Source organism: Lithobates pipiens, unplaced genomic scaffold (assembly GCF_037356315.1).
Source record: "Lithobates pipiens isolate NorthernLeopardFrog02 unplaced genomic scaffold, aLitPip1_a1.2 Scaffold_13, whole genome shotgun sequence".
Lineage (NCBI taxonomy): Eukaryota > Metazoa > Chordata > Amphibia > Anura > Ranidae > Lithobates > Lithobates pipiens.
Window position 1 is genome coordinate 320,807,856 of NW_027507718.1, and position 21,556 is coordinate 320,829,411.

General features: G+C 42.2%; 1 long non-coding RNA gene across 1 annotated transcript in view; it reads right to left on the reverse strand.

Annotated features, from left to right (window-relative positions):
• Positions 1 to 14,391, reverse strand: part of LOC143975005 (uncharacterized) — an 81,346-nt gene extending 66,955 nt beyond the window's left edge. Inside the window, exon 1 of the long non-coding RNA XR_013272313.1 lies at positions 13,841 to 14,391. This is a non-coding gene — a long non-coding RNA (uncharacterized LOC143975005). The remainder of the gene's footprint in view (positions 1 to 13,840) is intronic.
• Between the last annotated feature and the right edge of the window lie 7,165 nt (positions 14,392 to 21,556).

Here is a 21,556-nt window from a genome sequence, read left to right on the forward strand (position 1 = left end):
AAAGAGTTCAAACAGTATGGGCGATTGTCCAACTTTAAAATAAATATGACCAAGTCGGAGATTTTAAACCTGAATCTATCAGAGGAAAATCAGACAGCACTAGCCACCCACCTCCCATTTAAGTGGTGCAAAGGAGAACTGTCTTACTTAGGCATAAAATTGACGGCACAAGTATCCAATCTATATGCTGCTAATTACATACCCCTGCTGAATAAAATTAAAAATAATTTAAATAAAATGAGATATAAAAGACTGACTTGGATGGGGAGGATAAACGCAATTAAAATATTAATTTTGCCTTTAGTAATCTATACGTTCCAGATGATCCCAGTCCCCTTACCCTCAAGTTACCTCAGAAAATTAAAATCTATGATAACAGCCTTTATATGGGCACGTAAAAACCAGCGAATAGCCTATAACGTCCTAGTGAAGGAGAAAGATAAAGGAGGTGTAGCACTGCCAGATTTCAATACTACGAAGCCATAGTCATTTCAAGGATAGCTGATTGGAACCATAATAAGCAAGAGAAGAGTTGGGTAGAGTTGGAGGGAACACTAAGTAGCACGGAGTTGGTAAAGATGATATGGATAACCCCCCAATATAGGGACTTAGGGCTTAGCACGAGCACTTTAACAAGACACACTTTAAAAATTTGGGATAAAATCAATAAGAGGCACAATTGGCACTATAATTCCCCTTTAATGTCACTTTTAGACACAAATTATTTTCTTCCAGGGAAAGAGGAGCGTTTATATTTTAGTAGGTGGGCAAAGAGAGAGGAAATAACAATAGCGGAAGTGATGAAAAGAAATAGGATAAGCACTTTTAGTGAAATTATACAAGAATGGGGACAGAAGCCATTAGATAGATGGAGATACACGCAAATCGCACACTTTATCCAAGGGCTTCCACAGCCGTTGAGAGGAAATACACTACTTAGACCATTAGAAAAATTATTTAAAGAAGCACAATGTTTAGAGAAAAGGGTTTCTAAAGTTTATAAAATATTAAGGCATGAGGCAGACTCTGAGTTCCCAGCATATTTAGGGAAATGGGAGGAGGAGATTGGCCCATTAAGAAATGACGAGCACAGGGGAAAAATAATTAAAATGACCCACTCACTTCCAAGAGACGTCCAAACGGCTGAAATGTCCTTCAAATTATTAGCGAGGTGGTACTGGACCCCCCAAAGAGTACAGAGGTTTGGAGAAGACATCCGGGTTTTTTGCTGGAGGGAATGCAAGGCACCAGGGACTTTTAAGCATATATGGTGGGACTGCCCCAAAATAGTCCCTTTCTGGGAGAAGATAATAGAAATGATATTTGGAGTCACAGGGGAAAGGATTGAAAAATCCCCATGGAAATGTCTGTTCCACGATACAGAGAAAGGGATCACACAATATAGAAACACACTGGTCCCAGATCTGTTGAATGCAGCAAAATCCCTGATCCCAACTCACTGGAAAACCATACAGGTCCCGACAATATCAGAATGGGTGCGGAAAGTAGAATACAAAAGGGTATTAGAGGAGTCTATACAGAAACTGGAGGAAACAGGGCAAAAATACCAAGGGAAATGGCAACAATGGAGAACTTTCTTGAAGGAGGATGGCCTTAAGAGGTGTGAAGGGAATGGGGAGGGAGGGGGAGAAGAATAGAAGGGAGAGGCAAGGGGGGGTTTTGCCTTTTTTTTTTTTTTCTTTTCTTTTTTTTTGGGGGGGGGGGTAAGGTTAAGCAATCGGATGTGAAATACAATTGTAAAGTGTGATAATGATTTAATGATATAAAAGATATCTGTATTTAATACATACTGTTTCAAAAAAATGAAAAATAAAGAATATATAAAAAAAAAAAAAAAAATGAAGAATTTACACTGACAACCAATTTAATGGGGGATTTTACATCAACAGCCAATAAATGGGGATTTCTACGCTGGCCACCAATGTAGGGGGATTTACACTCACCACCAATTTAAAGGGGGCTTCTACATGAACCACCAATGTAAGGGAGGATTCAAAACTGACCACAAATTAAATATTTTTTTTAACGATTACCAATATAAAGAGGTTTCTACACTGGCCACCAATGCAATGGGGATTTACACTGACCACTAATGTAATAGAAGCCTTCACAGTAACCACCAATGTAAAGAGGTATTTACACTAACCACCAATGTAAGAGAGACTTTCACACTGGTCACTAGTGTGAATGAAAGGATTGTACACCAAGCCCCAATGTAATGAGAAGATTTACACTGACCACCAACATAACTCCCACCAACCACCAATTTAGCCTGCGTTTACATTTGTGTGTTGGGAAAACATGCAAAATTTCTGTCCTAACACCACAGAAAGGTGCTGTTCTTTAGCAAATACACAGAAGTGCCATTAATTGTTAATGACACCCTCATGCATCGGCTGAGATGTGCATATTCACATGCACCAAAAATTCAGGGTGCTGTGGCACCATGTTCTTTTGAAGAATGATTCCACCTCCAAATTTCTTACCATTGCAGAATAGGCTGATGTTAGACTTAATGACTATAGTTGTAGGTAGGACTTGCACGCATGCTCCTTTACTTCCCTAGTGGGCAGCATTCAGCAGAAGTGATGATAGATATGACCTCAGGGGGACATGATATACATATGAATGCTACCTCTATTTACATATAAATGTCATGGTCCTTGACTATTTACATATTAATGCTGATGCTATTTACATGTAAACACAGGGTCTGCAGGTGAGTCATCTGTACATGTCAATAGGGCAGAGCTTGGCAGCAGCCCCTGAACGTTACACTGAGATATCTGGACATAGCACGGGACTAAACTTCAAGGGATAAGGGAATTTAAACTGGGATAGATGGCAAGTGTGAGGCAGCTGCTTTGGGCCCCACAACAATGATTTGCATTGCCTTAAAAATTGTATTCTTTTATAGCTCTAAGCAAGGTTCTTCACTAAGTACAGATGCGCTACGTTATAGGCAGACTAAGGGGACACCCCAGTCACTATATTTAAAGGATTTTTTTTCATTTATATTGTTTCACTTTAAGCATCATTAAAATCACTGTTTTGCCTTAATACATGTCCCTCTGGGCAGTACCCGCGCCCCCATACCCTTTTTATGGCCAATAACTTGCATATAAGCCTTTAAAATGGAGACTTTTGATTTCTCAAGTCCCACTTTATTAGGGTTCGTGGGTCGGGTGTGAACTTTTTCCATGTTCGGGAGTTCTGGTGCGAACTGAACCGGGGGGGGGGGGGGGGTGTTCAGCCCATCACTAATAAGGAGGTCCTTCTGCAGTGGCCAGCAATGTCCTAGAACATTTCATTGAGCATCAATCACAAAAGTCCCTTCTTCTCTGATCACCAGTGTAAGGAGACCCCTCAATGATTACCAATGTAAGCGGGCACTTTTCCATTGATCATCAAAAGAAGTCTGCATTTCTTTACTGATTACCATATAAGGGAATATTATATTTTTCAGTCTGCATTAATTGTATAGCTATTATTATTATTATAATTATTATTACTTGTTTCATTTTATTATTACTATTACTGAAAATACATTTGTGGTATAGTGAAGCTCTCAGTGTCAGATATACAGTACTAAGTACATCAGATTTCTTATTTTTTTATTAAATCTTATATCTACAGTTTACTGTTTATGTTAAGCTGTGAATAAATAAAACTTATTAACAGGGGTCCTTTGAGGCCTATAATTAATTTCAAGGGTTCCTCTGACTTAAAAAGGTTGTTAAAAGCTGCTATAAAGAGTTTGTAGAAGGTTATCTGCATTGCTTTTTGTAGCTGCTGTATGAAAGTGATAAAAGCCATTACCACTCACTACAGTTCCAATAAGCATATTAAGAATGCTTTCCAAGGTACAGTATGATGTGTAATTTCTGGCAACCAGGCTGACGTGAGCATGCAACTCGGAAGCCTTGATATTAGCTCTTGAAAGGCTTAAAATGACAGCACCTAAGATTACATTCTGTATCATAAAGGGACTCATCTTGACCCAGTATGGACATCTTTACAATTATTCTGATATATTAAAATCCCATCAAATTATTTGTATTATTATTAATACGGATTTATATAGTGCCAACAGTTTGCACAGCGCTTTACACTATGAGGGCAAACAGTACAGTCACAATACAATTCAATACAGGAGGAATGCGAGAGCCCTGCTCTTGAAAGTTCACAATCAAAAGTGTGGGCAGAAGGTGGGGGGTCAACTGAAACAAGAGGTAATAACTGAAGAGTAGACAGAGTAGGAGATAGTTGATTTAGTATTATTTTATTTCCTTAATAATATTATATAATAATATTATAATAATATTAAAGAAATAATAATATTAAAACTGCAATGTATCATGATGTCTCCTTTGAAGGCCCTACTCCAGGGCTCAAGACCATAAGCACGAGTATAAGCAACACATTCTTTTTTTTAGAGAAGTGCGCTCACGCTATATTCTGTACAACATACAGCAGCATCTTTTATTCACATTTCATTTTGCTTTTTATTATCCATTGTCTTCTTTCATTAGTTCTTTTTACACATATGGTAAATTAATAAACTATAGCATTTTTTATTTTAAAAATATAAATAAAAAACAAGTGATACATGGATTGAACCATGAATTTGTGATGTTGGATGTGAAGGAGCCTTGCAGCTTTTGGTTCCACTTCCATCATATACTTTAAAAAGCAACTTAAACTTCATTTGACCTATTCTTCCTTCAAATACATTTTGCAGAATTTATATTACTAGTTTAACATGCAGAACATTCTATAACACATATTTTAAATGTAGGGAGAAAAAAAATAGAAAGAAAGAAAGGAAGTGACTAGTGCCACCATGGGTCATATGGACAGTGACAGTTATGACAGTGGGCAGTGTATGCAGGGGAAAAGTATGGAAGGTTAAATCAGTGGGCAGTGGGTGCAGGCAGTATGTGCAGGAGAAGTGCAAAGGGTGCAAAAGCAGTATGGAAGGCTAAATCGGTGGACAGTGGGTGCAGGAGGAGTGCAAAGGGTGCAACAGCAATAAGTATGTGCATGAGAGGAGTGTGAAGGACACAGCAGCACGTGGTATGTGCAGGAGAGGATTGCGAAGGATACAGCAACAGGCAATATGTAGTGAAGAAATGGTTTGAAGACATGATGGCTTGCATTTTGTACAGGAGAGGAGCGTGTAGGTCGTGATGTCTGGCATTTTGTGCAGGAGAGGAGTGCAGAGAGAGGACATTATAGATGGACTTTATAGATTTACTTCATGATAGATGGCGTTATGTGCAGGAAAGAAGTGCAGAGGGTATGATGGGGGGATTAGATGTATGTACAGGACTGCAAAGTATATGGCGATGGGTAGTATGTTCAGGACAGGTGTGCTGCACATAAGACACCAAGCAGTATGTTCAGAAGAGTAGTGCTGAGCATATGACAGCAGATATTATGTACAGGAGAGGAGTATAGTTGGTATGACATCAGTCAGTATGTGCAGGAGAGAAATGTAGAGCATATGGCAGCAGATAGTATGTGTAGGGCAGAAGTATGAAGCATATGACAGTTGGTGGCATGGCGGGAAAGGAGAATAAAAGCACAAAGAAAGGGGGTTGCTGTGGGCAAGGAGGGATATCTGTCAGTGGGGAGGGAGGTGAGGTGGGTGAGTTAGTATGTAGGTGGAATGGAAATGGATATGTGTCAGTGGGGAAATGAGAAGACCAGGGAGAGATGTGTGTGTTCGTGTATCTATAGGTGAGGCAGCTGGAAGGAGATATCTGTCGATGGAAGGATGAGGTGGATGGGAAGGGATGTCTGTCATCAGGGGAGGTAGCTACACAGGGATGCCTGTCAGTGGAGGTGTGAAGTAGATTGGGAGGGATTTCTGTCAGATGGGGGCAGCTGCAGAGGGGTTTTTATCATAGAGGATAGGTGGACAGGGTAAATGTCTGTCATTGGGTGGTGATGACTAGGGAGGGGTGTTTGTCAGCCGGGGAGGCACACAATGTCAGATGTCTGTTAGTGTAGATGCAGAAATACCTGTCAGCAGGCCATTTAAAGTGACTGGGAAATAACTAGTGGCAGAGGATGAGGTTTAACCACTTCAATACATGGCACTTAAACACCTTCCTGCCCAAACCAATTTTGAGCTTTCAGAGCTGTTGCACTTTGAGTGACAATTGCGCAGCCTTGCTACACTGTACCCAAATGAAATTTTTATAATTTTTTTCCTACAAATAGAGCTTTCTTTTGGTGGTATTTGATCACCTCTGCGGTTTTTATTTTTTGCTAAACAAATAAAAAAATACCGAAAATTTTGAAAAAAAAAATGTTTTTTTTTGTTTCAGTTTCAAAACTTTGTAAATAGGTAAGTTTTCTCCTTCACTGATGGGCACTGATGGGGTTACACTGATGGGCAATGATAAGGCGGCACTGATGGGCACCGATGAGGTGGCACCAATGAAGTGGCACTGATGAGGTGGCATTGATGGACACTAATATGTGGCACTGATAGGCGGCACTGATGGGCACTGATAGGCAGCACTGATGGGTGGCACTGATGGGCGATACGGATTGGCACTGATAGGTGGCACACATTGGCACTGATAGCTGGCACGGATTGGCATGGATGGGCAGCACGGATGGACATGGGTAGGTGGCACAGATGGGCATGGGTAGGCGGCACAGATGGGCATGGGTAGGCGGCACAGATGGGCATGGATGGGCAATGATAGGTGGCACGGATGGGCACTGATAGGTGGCACGGATGGGCACTGATAGGCGGCACAGATGGGAACTGATAGACGGCATTGTATTATAATATACTGTACTAATGGATGTCAATCAGTGCCAAACAATAATGCATGCCAATCAGTGATGCCCATTGTGGGCACTGATTGGCATCCATTATGGGCACTGATTGGCATCCATTGTGGCACTGACTGGAATCCCTGGTGGTCTAGGGTGGCATACCTTATCCTGGGCATCCCTGGTGGTCTGGTGGCACCCCTGGTGGTCCAATGTGGGCATCCTCGGGGGGGGGGGGGCTGCGCTGATGATCTATCAGCACAGACCCCCCCCTGTCAGAGGAGCAGCCGATCGGCTCTCCTCTACTCGCGTCTGACAGACGCGAGTGAGAAAAAGCCGATCACCGGCTCTTCCTATTTACACTGTGATCAGCCGTGATTGGACATGGCTGATCACATGGTAAAGAGTCTCCGTCAGACTGACACCCCGCAAAACGATCGCCGCACGTCGCGTCGGAGCCATTGTGAGCGGAGGGAGCGACAAGTCAACATCTGAAGAGAAGAAGAGGAGAAGAACAGAAGAACAGAAGGCAACGACAGCAGCGACAGAAGACCGGGCCACCGCCTGTAAAAGAGCTATAAGAAGGCGTGGTGGCCCGGCAGAAGAACCAAAGAGGGGGACAAGACCCCCGAAGTCGGAAGAAGAGGCCGGCAGCGAGGAAGAAAGCCGGGCTCCTCCACTATTAAAAGAGCTAGAAGAAGATAGCGGAGGAGTCCGGCGAGAAGACCCCCGAAGATGGAAGACCCCCGGAGCTGTGCAATAAACAATTTTTACCCTGTGTTGTGTTTTTTTTGTACTTTTTTCACAGGTGAATGGGTAGGGGTACATTGTACCCCATACTCATTCACATAGGGTGGGGGGCCGGTATCCAGGGGCCCCCTTATTAAAGGAGGCTCCCGGATTCCGATAAGCCCCTCGCCCGCAGACCCCGACAACCAACGGCCAGGGTTGTCGGGAAGAGGCCCTTGTCCTCATCAACATGGGGACAAGGTGCTTTGGGGTGGGGGGGCCGCGCGCCCCCCCTTCCCCAAGGCACCCCCCATGTTGAGGGCACGCGGCCTGGTATGGCTCAGGAGGGGGGGCACTCGCTCGTCCCCCCCCTTTCCTGGCTGGCCGGGTAGCGTGCTCGGACAAGGGTCTGATGTGGACCTGGGGGGACCCCCACGTCGATTTTTTTCTGCGTTGGGGTTCCCCTTTAAGTCCATACCAGGTGGCGGGGCCAGCGACGTCTCCTTAGTGGGCCCCGCCTACCTGGAGACGCGCTCGAAATGAGCAGACTTTCCTCCGCGTGTGTGTGCGAGTCCGTTCATTTCAAAAGTAGGGCGGATAGTATGGCGGACTTAGTACGCCGTATTAGTCCGCTGAAAAAGTGCCGTGTGTGGGCAAGTAGCCCGTTCGGAAAGTCGGACAGACAATCCAGCGGGAAGTCCGCCGGGCTAAGTCCACCGGATGGTCGGCTACATGTGTACGCGGCATTAGTGACACTGATTTGTGTGCCTATGTGTACCTACATGTCAGTGTAGTGTTGGTGCACTTCCTTTCTCTGTTCTCCACGCAGTCCGGTCAAAAAGACCGCCCCGAGGAGAATGCCATCACTTCCTCCCTGCCTGTGTTTACACTACACAGGCGGGGGAAGCTTCTCATTTGCCAGGAGCGATCGAGAGGAATGGCCAACGGCCATCCCCTCATCCCAAATCACTCCTGAAGCGAAACGGACTGCCGCAGCCAGCGGGAGGGGGTCCAATCGGACCCCCACCCGCTGGAAGGCAAGCACGTACATGTACATGCTTGTGCCTATCGGTGCCATTCTGCCGACGTACATTGTCATGTAGCGGTCCTTAAGTGGTTAATTGTCTCTTTGCCTGGCCTGTTAGTTTAGGTGGATGGCCATGTCTTGGTAGGTTTGCGATTGTACCATACTCTTTCCATTTTCGGATGATGGGCTGATCAAAGCTCGTGAGATGTTCAAAGCTTGGGATATTTATTTTTATAGCCTAACCCTGCTTTAAACTTCTCCACAACTTTATCCCTGACCTGTCTGGTGTGTTTCTTTGCCTTCCCGATGCTGTTTGTTCACCAAGGTTCTCTAACAAACCTCTGAGGACTTCACAGAACAGCTGTATTTAGACTGTGTTTAAATTACACACAGGTGGACTCTATTTACTAATTAGGTGACTTCTGAAGGCAATTGGTTCCACTAGATTTTAGTTAGGGATATCAGAGTAAAGGGGGTTGAATACAAATGCACTTCACACTTTTCAGATATTTATTTGTAAAAAATTTGGAAAACCATTTATCATTTTCCTTCTACTTCACAGTGATGTGCCACTTTGTGTTGGTCTGTCACATAAAATCCCTATATTCACATTTTTATATACATTTTATATATATTTTATATACATTCACGTTTTGGTTGTAACATGACAAAATGTGGAACATTTCAAGGGGTGTGAATACTTTTTTCAAGGCACTGTACCGCTGACATTAGAACACTTCTTTCTACATAAAACTTCCCACAACTGGACATTTCTGTCTGAATGCCATCTCTGGCATCAAGACCGTTTTGTCTGTATGCCAACTCTGGCATCAGGATACCTCTGTCGAAATGACACCTCTGGTTTACCTTCCAGCTATCCCTATTTTAGGGGGGGGGGGCGTCTTTACTATCTATACAAGTCCCTATGTCCCTATTCTCACCTCTGTTGTCTGAGGTGTTTTGATATATAGATCTGCATACATGTAGTGTTTATGAACACCTTAATAACTCTAAGCTTACAGAGCTTAAAAATGTTGCCACTGCAGCATGTACTCTTCCAGCAGGTGCTGGCAGGCTTTTCAAAATGCAGATTGAGAAGAGCTGAAAGCCCTTCAAAACTGCTTGTTCAAAAATGAGCACATATAAAATCAGGTAGAGGTCAAGAAAAATACTGGCTGGTGTATTTAAAGGAGGAAAATTGAGTCCAGTCTTTTTCAACCAGGGCGCCCAATAAAGTACATTTACGTTTTTGTGTTGTAACATGACAAAATGTGGAAAATTTCAAGAGGTATGAATACTTTTTCAAGGCACTGTATCATGCAGAGAAAGATATCAAATAATCATAAATGTCACACAGAAGGACTGGGGTTCAAAAAGTAACAAAATACGATTAAATTAGAAATCTGCACAAGGAATATAGACAGAGAAATATAAAATCATATATTTTTGGTAGCTTCTCCCAGTAGGTTCACTTTAATTTCTTCTTTTTTTTTTTACTTTTGTTGATTAATGCTAATTTTTCTGTTGCTTGTCATATGAGGTTCACATATCTCCTGAAGCTGGTTGTTGGCTGACCAGATTTAAAACTGTAACTCTTGATCTTTCCCAGAAAGCCTGCATGATGAGATATCCATATGTTTTAGGCTTGCCTCCTCCTAGTTGCTGTTAAAACTTTCATCTCATTTTTTTTTTTTTCTCCATCTAAACTCATATGTTCTTTCTGCAGCCATCTGGTATACCTTTGAAATATTCATTTGAAATCTTCTACCTGTCTTGCGCGTGTATTTTCATTTGCCTTTCAAGGTGCTTCACACAGAAAACACTGATACCATTCAGCAGTGGGATAGCGGAAGGAATGCTAATGTTGCATGCATCCAATCCCTCAGCAGAAAGCTGTCATATCCTAAAGGAGGCTGTGCATCACATAGTTGCTGTGCTTTTGTAATTTCTTTATAAATGACTGTGTCACTTTTGGGGATCTGGCCAAAGACAGGGCAAGACAGGTGGAAGCAATCTGGATTTAATCATCAGGTCACCAACTAATAAAATAGACCGACGACTCAGAGCACCATGCCTGTATTGCGAAAGTGTCAGAAGTAAACAACCGAGGAACTTTTCAAGATCAAACATTTAATAAAAGTCTGATGTTTAAGAACTAAAGAATGTTTCTAAAATTGACAGGTGAAAGTAGAACACTTATCGTATTTGCTCTTTATTGCTCAGTCATCCTTTTGTTGTACGGTGCATTCCGTTTAATGGCTGGAATGAGCATAAATCCTGTTATGTGGGATTAGTCTTAAAGTCTCTTAAAACTTGTGATCTTTTGGACCTTCTCTCAGTACTGCTTGTAAAAAATACCTAATAGCTCTGCATTTTCTTTTCAAGGTCAGTGGGAATGTTCTGAATTTGACAGGAAAAGGTAACTGCCCAAACGTTAAATGTTATATTTCATAAATGCTCCTTCAACTAGGATTATGTAAAGAAATTCCGTAAAAGTCGTAGATGCTTTAACAACAGCTTTTGCAAAACAGCAATAATGTATTAATAATAATGAACATATCGTGATTTTTTTTAAAACAAAATACAAAATTGAAGTATGTGTACGAAAGCTATTTTACCTTTCAAAGGATTTGTAGATGTGCTCAAGGAGCTTTGTGATCTAGGCAAAACAACATAACCAGGTCTGTGACCTCACTTTTCTCTATTGCAGTTAAGCAATATATCTTGGTCACCAACCAGTTCCCAGTCTATAAATTGACAATAAGGGAAAAATAGAACTCTGATTGCTCTCTCCACCTGCTTAAACTGTTAAAGCGGAACTAAAATTCACAAACTGCAAGCAGGCAGACTCTTTATGGCAGAAGAGACCTGCAATGTCCTATCTGCAATAAAATACACCTTCCCTCCTGCTTGCAGCATTCTCTGGCTTGTAAACTGAGCTGCATATGCATGGCGTCATCCCGTGCTGGTCAATGAAGATGGCTGAAGACTGGCACCCAGAGGAATATGTCGGCTCCGGTAAGGGATGGGGATATTTGGAAAGATAAGTTTAGCTCCACTCTAACTGACAAACTCTAAGGTAATAACATTTTCATTGGTTCTGGGGGTTGGCACACCCTCTCAGAAAAAAAATGCTGCTAAACAGAAGGTTACAGGAGGCTAATATTACAGCAGATGAGCTAACTCTGATTTTTGTTAGCAGATTTATTAATTGTTTAATAGGGATTATTTTGTAAAATAACTTTTCTCAACTAGTTTACTTATCCAACACACACTCTGTATGTACAGGCATACCCCACTTTTAAGTACGCAATGGGGTTTATTTACTGAAGCTGGAAAGTGCAAAATCAGACTCACTTCTGCATAGAAACCAATGAGCTTCCAGGTTTTATTACCAAAGCTTAATTGAACAAGCTGAGGTTAGAAGCTCATTGGTTTCTATGCAGAAGTGAGCCTGATTTTGCACTTTCCAGCTTTAGTAAATAAACCCCATTGTGCACTTAAAAGTGGGGTATGCCTGTAGTTACCAGTCTCTCCATGATTATTCAATAAAGTCACTACACACTAGCTCCTGATGGAATGAGCAGATAGCTAAAAATGTAGTAGTACTATATTGCAGCAGATTGATGCAATGCCTGAAATTGTAGTAGCCATTTTTTTGGATAGTCTGTAATCCATTTATGGCAAGCTGGCAGGAAGCAATTGGTCTGTGTCGAACGATAGATAATTGTGCCACAGGTGACTCTGTTTGCATTGCAAAATAAACAGCTTTGCATACATGTACACACTGAACAGCATAGAGAATGTCTCAGTGGTGGTCTTATAAATATGCTTACCGAAAAACGATATGGCCTGTGGTACCAAAGTGGATTTAGTTGTTCTAAAGCATCACAGTAACTCCACTTTTGTTGAGAAAAAAAACATTCCTCTCTGGGTGATCTATGTACATTACAAGGATTTTAACAACATTGTTGCAGAATCCTATCTCTTGTTATTCTGAAGAAATGCCTGTGTCCATGTGGGAAAGTGAACCTAATGGGAGCGGTTTCATAATCATCAATCAGCTGCTGCACCTGCAGGGCTCTAATGAAGAAAGTTGCAGGTTCTGCATCCCTTTGGATGTGATTTCCTGTTGGGATTATCCCACCAAAAAATACATTTTTGTTGCAGGGGATGCTTGAAATCTGACTTGTATCTTAGTGCAGAGTTCTGGAAAAATCAGTGAGCCAATCACACAAGCAGGAAATGCTGTTTCTGGGGGGAGTCCTGTACACATTCTGTGTACAGGATATCTCCAGGTAGACATTTGCATTGTATTTTATAGGAAATTGCAGCGCTGCAGATTGAAAAGGAAAGGTAATTTTTAATAACATTCAATTACAATATGACTTGTGTCGCAATTGCAAATTCATTTTTTTTATTTTATTTGCTTTTTTTTTCCCATGAAAGTGGAGTTACCCTTTAAGAGATGCCAATGAAGACACAGCTAGTACTGACTGGTGAAGTGTGGCAAGGAACAATATCAAAACAGGCAGCTGCCTTTGCAAACAAAAGGTGGAGGTGCATTTTGATAAACTGTAGGAGTTTGTGTCCAGCTAAATGGCAACTAAGCAAGTGTATGCACATATGTGCAGAAAATGAGTGTCATATGAGGTCTATTAAAAGAAAGGGGTGGAGGCGCCAACTCTGATGATTCTATTGTATCATTAAAGAGGAAGTAAACCCTGATGGGTTTACTTCCTCTTTTTTTCCCTGCAAAGGTAAAGCATAATGGACTACTATGCATCGCATAGTAGCTCATTATGTGTCACTTACCTGACACAGGAGCCAGCGAAGTCGCCGCTGTTACCTGTAGTCCGCCGCATCCATCTTGGTTGTGGCGTCTCTCGCAGCTCCGACGAATGACAGCGGAGAAGCCGCGATGACGTCACTCCCGCGCATGCGCACGGGAGTCGCGTCTCGGAGCTCCGACGCTGCCATTCGCCGGAGCCGCGATGACGTCACTCCCGCGCATGCGCACGGGAGTAGACAAATTTGGCAAATCCATTCTTGGACTTGCCGCATTTAGTGCGCCTGCGCGCCGCTGTCTACGGCGCATGCGCCGTAGACAGCGGTGCCCATTTTCGGGCAAATATCTCCTAAACCATATAGGTTTAGGAGATATTACTTGGACCTACAGGTAAGCCTTAATCTAGGCTTACCTGTAGGTCAAAGTTGTTTGGAAGGGTTTACTTCCATTTTAAGTGCTAGTGTAATATATACACTTACCGGTTCACAGGGTGGAGATGCCCAACAAGGGGTTGAGATGTCCTGGGGTTTGATTGTGCTGTACTGCAGGCTCCGGTGGCATTCCTTCAGCCGTAGAGATGTATAATCCTGGCCACAGGCTGTTCTGCGGTATCCACTGTATGGGATGCTCCACGCTAACCACTCTGGAACACGGAAGTGGAAGTGACGTCACCATTGCACGGCGGGCATCCAGACAAAAAATTAGGAATGTACAGGCTACCCGCTCGGGGGTTCCAGCTCCTTCTACTGGCCTAGTCATATGAGGGCTAAACGGTTTCAATCGACAGGACAGCCTGTGCCTGTTATTGCCTTATGAAAGCATGCGTAACAGTAAGTCCAAGGTAAAAAAATATAAATCTTTAAAGGCAAACGTTGGCCCTTTTTTGCTGTTTAATAGCTCTGTTTACTAAAAACTGTGCATGTTAATCAGCCAAGCTGTAGAAACAACTTTTCCACTATACACTTTTTCTGTAGGAAAATTATGGATAAAACGTCTCCATCTTGCAACAATTTAATTGCCATAATTATCTGTTTACAAACAAAATTTTAACTGTATCTCAAGTTAGGCTTCCTCTCGAGAAGCACACCTATCTCTAAAATAATAAAAAAAGAAAGTTGATATAATACAAGACATTAGGCTACATTACATGCAATTACCTTAATCTAGCAAGCACACTTTCAAAGTCTTGCTCTCACACTGTTTTCTAATGTCTTTTGAATGGTTATATTTGCATTGGGAAATAATATGCACAGTTGTAACTGCTCTAAAAATAAAATAATTAACGGAGTAATTTCCAGGTCCCCTTACAGCTCCTATTCCTCATTTTCAAGGTCTATAATTCTGCGGGTCTGGACTTTCTGTTATTGGAATTCTACCTCTGCCATTAAGAAAGGCTGAATCATTCAGATGCACATTGCTGAACTCATTCAGAGGTACACAGGGTTGTGTAGGCAGGGTCAGCGTAATCGATATGAGACTGCAGGCCCATAATGAGGCATCTCGTAGCTCGCTATTCCATACAGTATTACCGTTGTTGCCGGTCTCCTCTTACCAATTTAGCAACACAATTGCTTCCTAATCCTAGACTAGTCTGCTGTGGAAAAGATGTCCCTGAAGCTTAGGTATTTACATTTGTGTGGGTCGGATACGATGACAGATTCTGCAGATTTCTTACTGTGAAACAAGAAATTTGACTGCAAGACAGGTTTTCTGTGACCTTGGGCATGTCACCTCATCTCCCTGCACTACAGGTGGCAAATTAAATTCTAAAATCTCGGCAGTGGTGATTTATGCTGCCTGTGGGATTCTATTTTACACAAACCTATGCACATTAACAACACTATTTACAAAATCGCATTAGGAAATGACACTGTGTTTTTTTTCAATCACAGGAACAGTAGTCAAGACCCACACAATCTGGTCAGAAGCACATTTTTCAAGTCACATCATGCTAGCCAGCCATATGATACCTATGTTACCATAATGCCATAAAGAAAAAAGGCATCGCTATTATCCAATACACTTTTCTTTGCAGTTGACATTTATTCTTTGCTTTTTTTCAGAAATCTATTGCAATGTACTGCTTATTAAACAATGTATTCTGAGCTCCACATTTTAACTGTTACATCGTTTCATATCTTTGCTATGATTTGACAGACATATACTGTGGCACTACGCCTGTAGCCACACTTTGGGTAAGATCTTACACAGCCTCTGTGACCAATTAGGATGAGCCGAACACCCCTCAGTTTGGCTCACAGCAGAACATGCGAACGGACGGAAGTTTGCGCAAACAATTGAAAACCGTTAAAGTCTATGGGACCCGAACGTGAAAAATCAAAAGTGCAAATTTTAAAGGCTAATATGCAAGTTATTGTCCTAAAAAGTGTTTGGGGACCCAGGTCCTGCCCCAGGGGACATGTATCAATGCAAAAAAAAGTTTTAGAACTGAAGTTTTTTCGAAAGCAGTGATTTTAATAATGCTTAAAATGAAAAAATAAAAGTGAAATATTTCTTTAAATATCGTACCTGGGGGTGACTGTAGTATGCCTGTAAAGTGGTGTGTCTTTCCCATGTTTAGAACAGTCCCTGCACAAAATGACATTTCTAAAGAAATAATAGTCATTTAAAACTGCTTGCGGCTGTATTGTAATGTCGGGTCCCAGCAATATGGATGAAAATTATTGCGACAAACTGCACTTTGCACCTTAACACTGACTGATCTGTCCAACGAGGCCGAGACATTGCCTTCCACATGTCGGTAGAGAGCCGGAATGGCTTCCATGAAAAGAAATGGCGTTTGGGAACCTGCCACTGAGGTACTACACATTCCACAAATTCACAAAAGGGGCAAAGTGTACCAGCTGAAAAGGCAGCAGTTGGAGTGCTTGCAATTTAGCCAAGCTAGCATTCAGCAGCTGGGCATGTGGTTGGCTGGGACTGCATTTCTTTTGCCGGTTTAGCAACTGGGCTAGGGAAATTTGCCTACTACAATCGGATGTAGGTGTAGCGATAGCAGATTGCCGCAAGTACTTGGAACACCTAATAACCTTCATTCCTCTCAGTGCAGGTTTCTGAGAGAACTGAAGGTATAGTGAGGTTGGAGATCCCAGCTGATGAGGAGCAAGGAGAGGTCTTTGGTGTGGGTTTTTTAAGTATGCTTGCCAACGGACTGCATGGGAGTTTGACATATGTCTGGTCAAGCATGTGGTGCCCAAGCAGCTGCTGTTTTGGCTACGCTTGATGCGCTTCAGACATATGTTGCAAACCACAATGGCGCGATCTGCTACACACGTCTCAAAAAAGGCTAGCACCAAAGAACTTTTGGAAAAACGCACGGAGTCAGCAGCGCCCTGCACATGCGGAGCTCTGTGGTGTGATGTAGTCGGTTGGCTGCCCTTAAGCTGGCCCTCATTGGAGATGTGCCTGCTCCTCATCCCCCTCCTCCTCCTCTCTCCTATCAGGAACCCACGTAGAGTCAGTGACTTCATCATCCCCTCCCTCCTCGTCACTGGGCACCCCCTCTCTCTGGGCTCACGTTACTCCCTTTCTCAACCTGGGTACCATCATTGAAGCCTTAAAAACGCTGTGCATCCTCCTGCAGCATGTACCTGACACTGTGCTCGAACAGCTCAGGGGACTCCTCTGTGCATGATGGTGGGGCTAGGGAAGGAGTGACTGATAACATTGAGCCAATGGAATAGGTCCCTTTGGCAGCTGCATTGGCAGGCAAACTACTCTGAGCCTGGGTGACAGAGGATGAGGAGGGCTTTGTTATCCATTCCACCAACTCTTCTGCATGTTATGGCTCAATAACACAGCCAGCTGCAGGTAAAAAGTGTGCCCCACGGCCACGTGCTGAGGATGCACTGTGTCCACGAGCAGCACTGTTGGCTGTAGACACAGAACCTGTTGGATCTCTTTTGGTGGCCTGTGAGCATCTGCCTCTCCTTGGTGGCCTTCCAGACATGCTGTAAAATGTTATTAGCAAAACACTGCCTGAAGTTTACTAGAATAAGTACACCGGGAATGGCCTGCCATCAGATATAGGCTTGGCTAGATTGAAATGCAGTGGATATGTATATATATATATATATATATATATATATATATATATATATATATATATATATATATATATATATATATGTAGGAGACTGTATATATATTTTATGCACTGCAGATCACTGAATCACTTGCCTGCCTGCTTGAAGGTGTATTGAAAACTTACACCAGGAATGGCCTGCAGTCAGATATAGGCTTGGCTAGACTGGAATACAGTGGATATATATATGTAGGAGACTGTATATATATATTTAATGCGCTGCAGATCACTTAATCACCTGCCTGCCTGAAAGTATATCTGAAAACGTACACCAGGAATGGCCTGCAGTCAGATATAGGCTTGGCTAGACTGGAATGCAGTGGATATATATGTAGGATACTGTATATATATTTTATGCACTACAGATCACTGAATCACCTGCCTGCCAGAAGTATATTAGAAACAGTACACCAGGAACAGCCTGCAGTGAGATATAGCTAAACTGTATGCAGTGGAGCTATATATGTGACTGACCGTTTATATGTATATATATATTAAATACACTGCAGCTAACTGAATTACCTGTCTGCCTCAAGTATATTAGAAACAGTACATGAGGAAGGGCCTGCTGTCAGATCTAGCTAAACTGGATACAGTGTATATATATATATATATATATATATATATATATATATATATATATATGGCTCTCTTTGCTGACAGCGCTGTGATTGGCCAAAGCATGTGGGTCAGAGTGCATGCTTGGCCAATCATCAGACAGCAATGCACTGCATTATGGGGCGTGATGCGCTGCTTGAATTTGGCGCAGATGCCCCATAATGTTCGTATTTCAACGAACGATCGAACAACCAATGTTCGAGTCGAACTCATGTTCGACCCGAACATAAATCTCATCCCTAGTGACCAAACAAATATTGTTCTTTTTTTATTATGCAGTTGTTATAATCACTATTCCTTTTTCTGTAGAAATACATTTTTTGTTGCTCGCTCTCAAAAACTCCAGAGGAAGCAGAACCTCTCCACTAAACATGTCGAGAAGAATCTATATTATTGTCCAGTTATAAGAGAGCATTTGAGTGCCCTTTTGTGGCACAGTTTGTTTTTCATACATGCTTTTAAAATTGTTGTAATATTTGTTTTGATATATCTAATCACGTGTTGAAGTCCTTATACAGTACTATTAACCACTTGCCGACCGAGCCATAGCCGAATGATGGCTACAGCACGGTTGGCTAATTCTGGGAGGGCGTACAATGGCATCCTCCCAGACTTGCGCTTCCCGCGTGCCCTCTGGGGAGCACACAGAAATGTCAATGCCCGCCGGGTTCACCAGACCATGGTAAAGGGCCAATGACAGAGGCCCTTTGCCACTGACAGAGCAATCACTTGTCAACAAACCAGCACATGTCCGGTTCAGCGCTCTCCTCTGCTCGCATGCTGTACATACAGCACTCACCCCTGCCTCATCCCTGCCTCATTCTAGCCCATCTGTGCCTCATTCATGCTCATATTTTTCCCTCAGCCATGCCTCATTTATGCCCATATGTGCCTCATTCATGCCTCATTTGTGCCACATTCATGCCCATATGTGCCTCATTAATGTCTATATGTGCCTTATTCATGCCTAATCTGTGCCTCATTCATGCCTCATATGTACCTCATTCATGCCCATATGTGCCTCATTCATGCCCCATCTGTACTTCATTCATGCCCATATGTGCCTCATTCATGCCCATATGTGCCTCATTCCAGCCTATTTGTACCTCATTCTAGACCATCTGTACCTCATTCCTACCTCATTTGTGACTCTTTTTGCCCATTCATGCCTTTTTAATGCCCATATGTGCCTCAATTATGTCCATATGTGTCTCACCCATGCCTCATTCATGCCTCATCCATGCCACATAAGTGCTCATCCATGCTTCATCCATGTCACATCCATGCCTCATCTGCAGAAGCACACACCTAAATGCAGACCTAGTTCTGAGGTTGTACTGTCACTGACAGCTGTAGATCTTGTGCTAAAGCTGGCCAAAGGCTGATCGGAATTTGCCCCGTTCAGCAGAGATTGGATTAATTATGATCCATGTGTCGCCACGCTCACTTGACAAAAGTCTATCTAACGATCTGACGATTGGGAATGTTGGAAATGTTTTCTCAATTAGCAGCTGCAGCCTATATCAGCATATTCTGATAGCAGAGAGTCCCTGCCATAGGTGTAAACAGCTTATTGCATTAGGATGTGCACCCCAAAGTTCAAACACACATGCATGTATATACACTATATTCCCAAAAGTGTTGGGACAACTGCCTTTACACGCACATGAATTAAAAAAATTTTTTTTCAATGTGTGTATTTGGTTTTCAAATAACATACAATGTTAGTGACAATATGGCCACAGCTGCCATGAGAAAGGTTGAACAGATGTTAATAAAACAAAGGAAAAATGTAGTAATAACTGTGATTACAGTATTCTATTACTGATACATGCACATGAACTTTAATAACATCCCAGTCTTAGTCCGTAGTGTTCAATATTGAGTCAGCCCACCTTTGCAGCTGTAACAGCTTCAACTGTTCTGGCAAGGCTGTCCACAAGGCTTAGGAGTGTGTCTATAGGAATGTGAGAAAGTGACAGTATACCGCACATAAGTAATAAAATATGCAGTTACGAGGAAGAATCAAAATATAAATTCACTAGAAATACAACATAAATAAAAAATGTGTGGATACTGAAAAGTATCAATAACTAAAGTGTGAGTCCCAGTGAAAATAGTCCACATATATTAAATGGGGCACAAATATTGTGGTTAATCTTCCCCACGAGGGAATCAGGAAATCCACGGATCAGGTAGAACCAGAGATAACAGCTTGTCTGAAGTGGTTTAAAAAAATAGATTAAATACTCTTACCAGAGAGGGTGGACTCATCTGTCATACGACGGTTGAGTCAACAGCGCTTGAGGTCCAAACATGGAACCAAAAATGGATTGATAGTAGTCCAAGTGGATGGCTCAGTGGACTCCAGTTTGGGAGGACTTCCGATGTTGAAAGGCTGTGATATACGTCTCTCAAGGCGACAGGATCTAATTAGTCGCGTTGGGGTGCCAACCCCAAATACGGGGGATGGTCCGCAAAAAAGAAAGAAAAAGGAAAAAGAGGCTCCAAATGGTGCAGATCAGATGGTAACCATTGGGTTTTATTTAAAAAAAAAGTCATAAAAACTATAACAAAATTATGACATGTGATCACAAAAAGTATATATTTAAAAGAAAAAAGCAATGTGGGGTGCCAAATGCTAACTGACGCGTTTCAACAGCATATGTCTTCAACAAGGGCCTGAGAGACGTATATCACAGCCTTTCAACATCGGAAGTCCTCCCAAACTGGAGTCCACTGAGCCATCCACTTGGACTACTATCAATCCATTATTGGTTCCATGTTTGGACCTCAAGCGCTGTTGACTCAACCGTCGTATGACAGATGAGTCCACCCTCTCTGGTAAGAGTATTTAATCTATTTTTTGAAACCACTTCAGACAAGCTGTTATCTCTGGTTCTACCTGATCCGTGGATTTTCTGATTCCCTCGTGGGGAAGATTAACCACAATATTTGTTCACTATTTAATATATGTGGACTATTTTCACTGGGACTCACACTTTAGTTATTGATACTTTTCAGTATCCACACATTTTTTATTTATGTTGTATTTCTAGTGAATTTATATTTTGATTATTCCTCGTAACTGCATATTTTATTACTTATGTGTGGTATACTGTCACTTTCCCACATATCCAGCGCTACACTATTTGTTACTTTATATTCACTGAACTTTGTTTGTTTGAGTGTCAGCAGCTGTTTTTTAGTTACCTTTAGCATTTTCCTTATTATAGTGCAGTGTTTTTCCCTTTAAAATTGTCTATAGGAATGTTTGACCATTCTTCCAGAAGCACATTTGTGAGGTCAGGTAATGATGTGGATAGGATGACCTGGCTCACAGTCTTCACTCTACTTCATCCCAAAGGTGTTCTATAAGGCTGAGGTCAGGACTCTGTGCAGGTGAGTCAAGTTCCTCCTCCCCAAACTCATTCATCCATGTCTTTATGCACCTTGCTTTGTGAAATGGTGC